Here is an 11,355-nt window from a genome sequence, read left to right on the forward strand (position 1 = left end):
TATTCACAAACTAATATTTGATAACAAAAAGTTTAATTTAGGGGAAATTGAGTAAATTAACCATTACAAACGAGGTTTTCAAAGAAAATAACCATATTTTTCAGTTTGTGTAAAATAACAATTTTCTTCGGAATGCTAATTCTGGAGTATTGTTCATATTTCGGAGTACTGTTCATCTTTTTTTATTTTTTTTATTTTTTATTTTTTGTTTTCAAAGAAATTATTTTGTTTTTTTGGGATTTAGAATGGTTAGTAATGTTTAATGTCATCGTTTTTCAATAAAATGTCTAACTTTATATATTCATATTGTATATAGTTCATATTATCATGTTTGTTTATTTTTTTTGTTAAATTAAGAAAAAAAATGAATTTTTTTCCTTGAAATTCCAGCAATGTTCTTCTGATTTTGTACTTGTTCTTGAAAGTCTGGAGTTTTTTAATTTTTTATTTGTATTCTAAAATCCGAAGTTTTAGTCCGGAATCTAGAATGATATTCTGGAGTTTGTCAAAAAAAAATGTTTTTTCTTAGTCCGGAATACCTAATTCCGGACAAAGTGGTTATTTTTGAAAAAAAAAAGTTATTTTTTTCAGATATTACTTCATTTCTCTTAATTTAGTCAACCAAAATTTTCACGTTTCTCGTCTTGCTATTGAAAACAATCGTATTTCTTTAGTTCTAAATATGGTGGCAATCCATGAGGATAATCAGGGCACTCGAACGCACCTTCCAAGGCAGATTTGTGTCATTACTCGCCTTGACACATGAGTCTTCATACTTACCGAATTTTAATACTTTTTCATTTGCATAAGAACACAAGATACAGGACATCCGATAAATTTGGAACGATACAGAGAATATTAGCATTACCCTTATGCAACGATGACACGCACAAATCGAAATCGTCCAAATTTTGCCAATGGGTTTGTCCCATTTGGTAAGGCGCCCCCTCCCTCTTTATAAGGTTGAGGGATCAAAACCCTTTATGGGGTATAGGTGGTTAAATTAGGGTGTTATATATATATATATATATATATATATATATATATATATATATATATATATATATATATATTCTTATTGCTGTTCAAAAAAAAATTGCACATGGGATATTGAAAAAAAATACATAATAGCACATGGGATATTGAAAATTTAACCTCATAGTGTGCCTTCTTTATTCAGTTGTCAACTTGTCATGTAATTATTTGATAAAAGCGGTTGGAAGTTGGAGCAATTGGATTAAAACTATTTCAATATCATTTTAATGAAAAAAAACAAATATGTTCAAAAAAAAAAAAAAAAATTGCATGTACATCTTCGTGATGTTGAAATAGACATGCATCTACTTATACCTAGATATGAAACACGTATTAAGCTTTGACTCTTTCTTTCAACGGTACTTGGTCTATTAATTTCATACCGCTTTAATAAACGATAAATTTAACTTTGTTGCAGATGTACTATAGAAGTGTACAATTTTTACAAGCCATAAATAGACCTCTCAAAATGCTAACGATAAACATGCAATGATTTTTTAGATCCGACAAAAATTGCCTCTCCATTACAAATCAAAATATACCTACAAGAATCACCTATCATACAAAGACGAGAGTCGGTCTTAATCACCTGAAATTGCCAAGTTTTTTTTTTTTTTTTTTTTTTTTTTTTTTTGAACCAGCAAATTTTATTAAGAAAAAAGAAAACTCAGTCTCACATATCAAGGCAGGGATACAGAAAAACAATCGTCACCACAATATAGAATATCAAGTTCCCTTATACTTCTTTACATAAGTGGATTAATACACCGATCTATCCATTTATAAACTTTATTATTGCTTCTATGCTTAAACCACATGAACACCGATGATTGAACCATGTCCACAACCTTTATAGATGCAATCATTGATTGATGAAAGGTTCTATCATTTCTCGCTTTCCACAGACACCACATCGTACCATAACATATACCCACCGATACCTTTTTCTTTTTTGGACAGTTTCCCTATGTTGCCGCAAATTCTAGAAGTTCAGATACCTTATCAAATGAGGGCATCGAAATACCAAACCATCTAAATATCCATTCCCAAGTAGCTTTGGCAAAGTGACATACACACAGTAGGTGGTCAGTTGACTCCTCTGCTAAATTACATTCACCCCACGTAACCGATGCAATATTGATTCTCCGATTATTGAGAGCCAATGTAGAGGGGATACGATTTTGAACTGCTCTCCAAACAAAACACGAAAATTTTGTAGGAACTTCTTTCAGCCACAGAAAGGGATTACCATCCGATCCAATGTCAGCCGTTGTCAGCCTCCTTCTACATGTTGCAACAGAGAAATTGCCATTTGAATCTAATTCACATGACCATGAATCATTGCTTGAGTTTAGGCAGGTTGATTGAAGTATTTTCCTTAGTTGGTTCAAATGATGTGGATCGGGTTGGCTAGACCAAGACCATGAAAGCCCGCCATCATATATTCGATCCGAGATTTTGCATTTCTTATGTGACTCTAGACAATACAAATCAGGAAAAACAAGTTACAGTGGTTTGTCACCAATGCATTCATCCTTCCAAAATAGCGTATCCTCTCCAGAATTAACCTTTCTTTTGATAATAATACTTATTGGAATGCCCCGCTTAGCCAACACAACCTTCATTCTAGCAAAATTGTTCCATACTCCTGTTGTAGATTTGTTAGATAAATCGTATGCCGGTCTCATTCCCAAGTTGTGGATGCTTGAGACAACTTTGTTCCATAGCGAGTCTTTCTCCATCTTCAGTCTCCACCACCATTTGCAAATTAGAGATATATTGAGATCTTCTATCGCACCTACACCAAGGCCTCCGTCCTCCTTAGCCTTAGTGATCTTACTCCATGACACCCAATTGATTTTCTTGTTATCTCCTGAGCCTCTCCATAAGAATCTACATCTATGCTTCTCCAATTAGAAAATCACACCTGCAGAGGCAACATAAAGAGAAAGATAGTAAGTGGGGAGATTACCCAACACCGAATGACTCAGTGTTAGGCGACCTCCATAAGAAATTGCCAAGTGAATGATCATTTGAACGGTAATTAGTAGTATATTAACACAATTATATATATATATATATATATATATATATATATACCATCTTATAAAGAGTTTATAATTGTGGGTCCCTTACATTTTAAGACAATGTCTTAAAATTCAAGGAAACAGAATCTGGACCGTTGAATCTGTATTGGACGGTGAGGATTATTCTGCTTGTAATCCATGTCAAATGCTTATGTCCAATCACAATAGAGTGTTTGCCATGTACAAGTATTTAGACGTTACATACAATCAACTAAAGCTTCGTTTACTCTTCCTGAGTAAGATGCTGAGTAAGATGCGGATTTGAGCAACTTTAGGCGGCATTCTAGAGATAATAGGGGTCTGTAAAAAAACCCTATGGTTTCTGTAACGCCCGTAAATCCGGGCTAGTCAATTTAGAGATAATAGGGGTCGAAAATGACTTTTTGACAAAAGATTATTTAGAATAAATAATCTTAACCAAGTTGTAGAATTTGTCTCAAGGGTTCCGTACATATAAAGAACGCCGAAATCCGAGTTATAATGAAGAAGTTATGGCCCGTCGAAGTTTTTCGGCAAAATCGGCACGGCACCGGGAGACGTAAAAAGTGAATTTACAATATAGTACTTTTTAGCCTTATTGATCTAAACAAAAGTTGTAGTATATGTTAAACTCAGAACATCCATAAAAAGAACGCCCAAATCTGACTTCGTATGAGGAATTTATGAATTTTCTAAGATTTGGCATAGCAGTGCACGACCCGAAACTCGAATTTTAGTTTGAGCGGTTTTTGGCTTACGCAACCTAAATGATAGTTGAATATCTCATTAATGGGAACTCAACGGTAAAAATATAGATGAAAACGGAGTCCGTATGAAGGAGTTACGAATTCTTCGTGGTCATTTAACAGTCTAATCTCATCCTACTTTTAAATTTAAGATCAGTCGAGAATTAGCCAATGGAGTCTAAATGAAAGTTGTAGATCTTGTTTTTACCTACGCGTGGAAAAAACGAACGTCGAAAACGGAGCTCGTATGCGAAAGTTATGGGGTTTAGAAGTCGGCAGGATGCTGCTGCAAAAGGGGTGACGTGGCTGATTATGGGCCAAGGCTTTCTCCCCTAGGCAAGCCACCAGAAGGTGACATGTGGCATGGACTCGGTGAGTAGGAGGACCTACTCGACGAGTAGAGCTGTTTTCCAGCCTATAAATAGAGGTGTCGGGTTCCCTCATTCTTCACACCATTCTAACTTCTTCTTCTCTCTGTCTCTCTCTCTAGAACCTCTCTCTAGCCCCTAAACCCCCCCCCCCCCCCAAAAAAAAGCCTAGGGAACCACCCTAGCACCTGAAGGAAGCCCCGAGGCTCCCGGAGTCCCGAGAAAGGAGCCTTTCGGCTTGGGAATGCTGCTCCGGCGAAGCCCGGTTTTTGAGAAAAACCCGTTGTAAGTGCGCTACGCCTAACCTATCTTTAGTATAGCTTATGTTTTAATATATTAATGTTATTAGGACCTTATAATAATTATTTGGGGTATTATTATGAGTTATATAGTGTTGTTTAATGCTTATATAATAATAATAATAGATAGACTATTAATTAGTCTCGGTTAACGTTAGACTAAGCCCTAGTGGTATTGATACTAGGTTTTGTCAAGGGAAAATTGTTTTGAGATAACGAAGCGTTGTCCGAGTTCCGAGTCACCACCTTTCAGGTGAGTGCATAGTCTCTTTCATCTTACACATAGATACGAAGTATTTAATATAAATTACGTGCTATGTGTGCATATTGTCTGTATACTTGCCGTCTGTGCTGGGTGAAAGCTTTTTATACATGTTTTAAATGATTTAAATTGCATATGTATTTTATATCTACAAAATGTGTTGGGTAAACATGGGTAGATGAAATAGTTGATGTGTGACAAAAATAAAATGATGAGAACTGATATAGACCATGAGATAAGGGTGAGAGGTAAACCATGAGAGAAGCCTTTTACCTATGTGTTGGCCCCGTCATTCAGCAGAGTATGGATGACAACCACGGACTATTCTAGACAGTCTAGTGGACACTAGTAGGCTCGCAACTTGTAGGTGTTTTGAACTGTGTATTCACCAGATGTACTCTAAAAACCCATTGACATGTATTGCGAGTGGATTCTCGGAAACGATATTGTCGATAAACGAGATAAAAACCCATTGAAATGTATTGCGAGTGGATTCTCGGAAACGATACTGTTGATAAACGAAATTGCCCTAGCAGCTATGGATTTAGTGTCTGTTGAGCAAACCCTGGCAACTATGGATTTAGTGCCCGTTGAGTAAACCCTGGCAACGATGGATTTCGTGTCTATTCCTTAGGATGATCCTTAGGAACGAATGAACAAGAAATAGTTGATTCTTAGGGTAGATCCTTAAGAGTAAATAAGATAATGGGGATGGGTAATTGGGTTAATTGTTTGATGATTAAACATAATAATTATATTATTGTGGGTTGAAAACCCTATGTACTCACCAAGTTTCCCAACCTGACCCACTCAGTTTATTTGTATCACAGGTGTCGATATGAAGCTACATTACACTGAGAGATTTAAAAGAGATGTAGATCACTAGTGTAAATGAATGTAAGTTCTGTTTATGCTTATGTTTCTGTATTGACGATGACATCCCAATGTTTTAAAATGAATAAAAATACATTTCATCGGAAATGCTTTGCTAATGTATTTATCATGTTTTTCTGGGAACAAATTCCGCAACATTTTCATTAAAAGAGGTACTCTGATTTTTATAAAGCATAAACAAAATCGGCCTTTTCTGGCCGTGAAAATGGGGATGTCACAGTTGTATCAGAGCATTAGTTTAAGCGAACTAGGAATATGGATTTATTTCTAGACTTAAACTTAGAATGCTAAGCGATGATTGTGAGATGAGTATCTGCTATATTTTAGACACAAGCACTAGTTTATTTTAGGAAAGATGCCTAAAATGTTTTATGTGCTAAATGTTTTATGTTATAGGTATAAAGATGCCTTATATGCTATTCTTTGTTCGGATCTATGGTCTATTGCCGACCGGATCTGGAAATTTTATGTGTTCAGATTTCTAAACGTTGAATTACGATATTAGAACTGACATGTAACTTTTCGGAGTAATAGGGAGATTTATACTTCTATCGTAAATAAAACTCTCCTATCTTAAAATCTCACCTCGGTACACCGAATGTCTGCTTTGGTGTAGAAAACGTCATGGTGAAGACAGACTAGGAAATATCCGAGGAAGATGACAGCCTAAGCCAAAGAATGTGATGGGTCATGCATCGGTCGTTGCGCCTGCACCCGAACCTATCACAATGGCAGAAGTTCAGGAAGTGATACGAACCATGATAGACTAATAAAATAGAGGAAATAATAAGGCTTACGATAGTGAATGATACCTATCAGAAGATATCGTAAGAGAGGTATCTTGCCTTTAGAATGCATCTAATAAATAATACGTCTAGTACGGGAGAAGTACGCTTTCGATTGGCAGAAAGAAAGAATTTTTTGTATAATCCATAAAGTTATCCCATGTCTGGACTTTCCAATTCCAACCGAGTTGAAGCAGAATTAATGATTGAAGATGTGCATGGAAGAAGTCCTAGTAGAGTCTCGGAAAAAAAATTATGATTATTTGGACACACTCGTATGTGTTAAATTGTTTTGTGATTTTAGGACTTGGGGACTGCGAGACAATACTTAGGACGAGTATGAGTAGGTGTGAAAGGTAGTAGATGCATATACTACCGGAAGCACAGGACTCACGCTTGGATCAGGGAAAGTCACAAGGTTATCAAGGAGCTAGTAATTCATTTTGTTTTGTTCAAGTATGTCGTTACCATCGTTTCGGTAATGACTAAGAAAATGTTTGTTATTCCGACCCTAGTGGTCATATCAAATTGAGTCCGACTACGCTAAGTATCTTATGTGGTTCAGAGAATCAAGTTCGATGTAGCATCTGACTTAAGACGGAAGATTGAAATAAAAAGCGATCAGTAGAGGTATCGCGATAGTTGCTTGTCGCTAGAAATGCTACCTTTTAAGATGTGATTATATCCCATTAGAACAATAAGTAAGGTATAGTTTGTTCTGAAATTTGACTCTAAGAAACCTGAGTCTAAGTGTTGCAACATACGATGATAGGTCATTAGAATATGACACATCGGTCCATTGTAGTAATAAAAGAACTTATCTTAAGTTCGTGTCCAGTGAGGATCGAGATTGTGACTTGAAGGTCATAATTTGGAGTATAACGTGAGATAGGGAACAAGTGCAAGATCGAGCATCACGTGCAGACAAGGAGTCAAAGAGTTAGATACATATTCGAAGTTACGATTATTACCTAGGATGAAGAGATAACGTATGGAGTCATTATACAACCCTGTTTTGTTGATGATTCCGGGACGTAATCATCCTAAGGGAGAGATAATTGTAACGCTCGTAGATCTGGGCTAGTCAATTTAGAGATAATAGGGGTCGAAAACGATTTTTTGACAAAAGATTATTTAGAATAAATAATCTTAACCAAGTTGTAGAATATGTCTGAAGGGTTCCGTACATATAAAGAACGCCGAAATCCGAGTTATAACGAAGAAGTTATGGCCCGTCAAAGTTTTTCGGCAAAACCGGCACGGCACCGCGAGACGTAAATAGTGAATTTACAATAGAGGACTTTTTAGCCTTAGTGATCTAAACAAAAGTTGTAGTATATGTTAAACCGAGAACATCCATAAAAAGAACACCCAAATCTGACTTCGTATGAGGAAGTTATGAATTTTCTAAGATTTGGCATAGTAGTGCACGGCCCGAAACTCGAATTTTAGTTCGAGCGGTTTTTGGCTTACGCAACCTAAATGAGAGTTGAATATCTCATTAATGGGAACTCAACGGTAAAAAGATAGATGAAAACGGAGTCCGTATGAAGGAGTTACGAATTATTCGTGGTCATTTAACATTCTAATCTCATCCTACTGTTAAATTTAAGATCGGTCGAGAATTAGCCGATGGAGTCTAAATGAAAGTTGTAGATCTTGTTTTTACCTACGCGTGAAAAAAATGAACGTCGAAAACAGAGCTCGTATGCGAAAGTTACGGGGTTTAGAAGTCGGCAGGATGCTGCTGCAAAAGGGGTGACGTGGCTGATTATGGGCCAAGGCTTTCTCCCCTAGGCAAGCCACCAGAAGGTGACATGTGGCATGGAATCGATGAGTAGGAGGACCTACTCGACGAGTAGAGCTGTTTTCCAGCCTATAAATAGAGGTGTCGGGTTCCCTCATTCTTTACACCATTCCAACTTCTTCTTCTCTCTGTCTCTCTCTCTAGAACCTCTCTCTAGCCCCTAACCCCCCCCCCCTAAAAAAAAGCCTAGGGAACCTCCCTAGCACCCGAAGGAAGCCCCGAGGCTCCCAGAGTCCTGAGAAAGGAGCCTTTCGGCTCGGGAATGCTGCTCCGGCGAAGCCCGATTTTTGAGAAAAACCCGCTGTAAGTGCGCTACGCCTAACCTATCTTTAGTATAGCTTATGTTTTAATATATTAATGTTATTAGGACCTTATAATAATTATTTGGCGTATTATTATGAGTTATATAGTGTTGTTTAATGCTTATATAATAATAATAATAGATAGACTATTAATTAGTCTCGGTTAACGTTAGACTAAGCCCTAGTGGTATTGATACTAGCTTTTGTCAAGGGAAAATTGTTTTGAGATAACGAAGCGTTGTCCGAGTTCCGAGTCACCACCTTTCAGGTGAGTGCATAGTCTCTTTCATCTTACACATAGATATTAAGTATTTAATATAAATTACGTGCTATGTGTGCATATTGTCTGTATACTTGCCGTCTGTGCTGGGTGAAAGCTTTTTATACATGTTTTAAATGATTTAAACTGCATATGTATTTTATATCTACAAAATGTGTTGGGTAAACATGGGTAGATGAAATAGTTGCTGTGTGACAAAAATAAAATGATGAGAACTGATATAGACCATGAGATAAGGGTGAGAGGTAAACCATGAGAGAAGCCTTTTACCTATGTGTTGGCCCCGTCATTCAGCAGAGTATGGATGACAACCACGGACTATTCTAGACAGTCTAGTGGACACTAGCAGGCTCACAACCTGTAGGTGTTTTGAACTGTGTATTCACCAGATGTACTCTAAAAACCCATTGACATGTATTGCGAGTGGATTCTCGGAAACGATATTGTCGATAAACGAGATAAAAACCCATTGAAATGTAATGCGAGTGGATTCTCGGAAACGATACTGTTGATAAACGAAATAGCCCTAGCAGCTATGGATTTAGTGTCTGTTGAGCAAACCCTGACAACTATGGATTTAGTGCCCGTTGAGTAAACCCTGGCAACGATGGATTTCGTGTCTAATCCTTAGGATGATCCTTAGGAACGAATGAACAAGAAATAGTTGATTATTAGGGTAGATCCTTAAGAGTAAATAAGATAATGGGGATGGGTAATTGGGTTAATTGTTTGATGATTAAACATAATAATTATATTATTGTGGGTTGAAAACCCTATGTACTCACCAAGTTTCCCAACCTGACCCACTCAGTTTATTTGTATCACAGGTGTCGATATGAAGCTACATTACACTGAGAGATTTAAAAGAGATGTAGATCGCTAGTGTAAATGAATGTAAGTTCTGTTTATGCTTATGTTTCTGTATTGACGATGACATCCCAATGTTTTAAAATGAATAAAAATACATTTCTTCGGAAATGCTTTGCTAACGTATTTATCATGTTTTTCTGGGAACAAATTCCGCAACATTTTCATTAAAAGAGGTACTCTGATTTTTATAAAGCATAAACAAAATCGGCCTTTTCTGGCCGTGAAAATGGGGATGTCACAGTTGTATCAGAGCATTAGTTTAAGCGAACTAGGAATATGGATTTATTTCTAGACTTAAACTTAGAATGCTAAGCGATGATTGTGATATGAGTGTCTGCTATATTTTAGACACAAGCACTAGTTTATTTTAGGAAAGATGCCTAAAATGTTTTATGTGCTAAATGTTTTATGTTATAGGTATAAAGATGCCTTATATGCTATTCATTGTTCGGATCTATGGTCTATTGCCGACCGGATCTGAAATTTTATGTGTTCAGATTTCTAAACGTTTAATTACGATATTAGAACTGACATGTAACTTTTCGGAATAATAGGGAGATTTATACGTCTATCGTAAATAAAAATCTCCTATCTTAAAATCTCACATCGGTACACCGAATGTCTGCTTTGGTGTAGAAAACGTCATGGTGAAGACAGACTAGGAAATATCCGAGGAAGATGACAACCTGAGCCAAAGAATGTGATGGGTCATGCATCGGTCGTTGCGCCTGCACCCGAACCTATCACAATGGCAGAAGTTCAGGAAGTGATACGAACCATGATAGACTAATAAAATAGAGGAAATAATAAGGCTTACGATAGTGAATGATACCTATCAGAAGATATCGTAAGAGAGGTATCTTGCCTTTAGAATGCGTCTAATAAATAATATGTCTAGTACGGGAGAAGTACGCTTTCGATTGGCAGAAAGAAAGAATTTTTGGTATAATCCATAAAGTTATCCCATGTCTGGAATTTCCAATTCCAACCGAGTTGAAGCAGAATTAATGATTGAAGATGTGCACGGAAGAAGTCCTAGTAGAGTCTAGGAAAAAAAATTATGATTATTTGGACACACTCGTATGTGTTAAATTGTTTTGTGATTTTAGGACTTGGGGACTGCGAGACAATACTTGGGACGAGTATGAGTAGGTGTGAAAGGTAGTAGATGCATATACTACCGGAAGCACAGGACTCACGCTTGGATCAGGGAAAGTCACAAGGTTATCAAGGAGCTAGTAATTCATTTTGTTTTGTTCAAGTATGTCGTTACCATCGTGTCGGTAATGACTAAGAAAATGATTGTTATTCCGATCCTAGTGGTCATATCAAATAGAGTCCGACTATGCTAAGTATCTTATGTGGTTCAGAGAATCAAGTTCGATGTAGCATCTGACTTAAGACGGAAGATTGAAATAAAAAGCGATCAGTAGAGGTATCGCGATAGTTGCTTGTAGCTAGAAATGCTACCTTTTAAGATGTGATTATATCCCATTAGAACAATAAGGAAGGTATAGTTTGTTCTGAAATTTGACTCTAAGAAACCTGAGTCTAAGTGTTGCAACATACGATGATAGGTCATTAGAATATGACACATCGGTCCATTGTAGTAATAAAAGAACTTATCTTAAGTTCGTGTCC

General features: G+C 36.7%; 1 pseudogene; it reads left to right on the forward strand.

Moving 5' to 3' along the window:
• Positions 1-817: 817 nt before the first annotated feature.
• LOC145122948 (U6 spliceosomal RNA) lies at positions 818-914 on the forward strand (annotated as a pseudogene).
• Positions 915-11,355: the final 10,441 nt, after the last annotated feature.

Source organism: Lactuca virosa, chromosome 6 (assembly GCF_052849685.1).
Source record: "Lactuca virosa cultivar CGN04683 chromosome 6, Lactuca_virosa_CGN04683_v6, whole genome shotgun sequence".
NCBI lineage: Eukaryota > Viridiplantae > Streptophyta > Magnoliopsida > Asterales > Asteraceae > Lactuca > Lactuca virosa.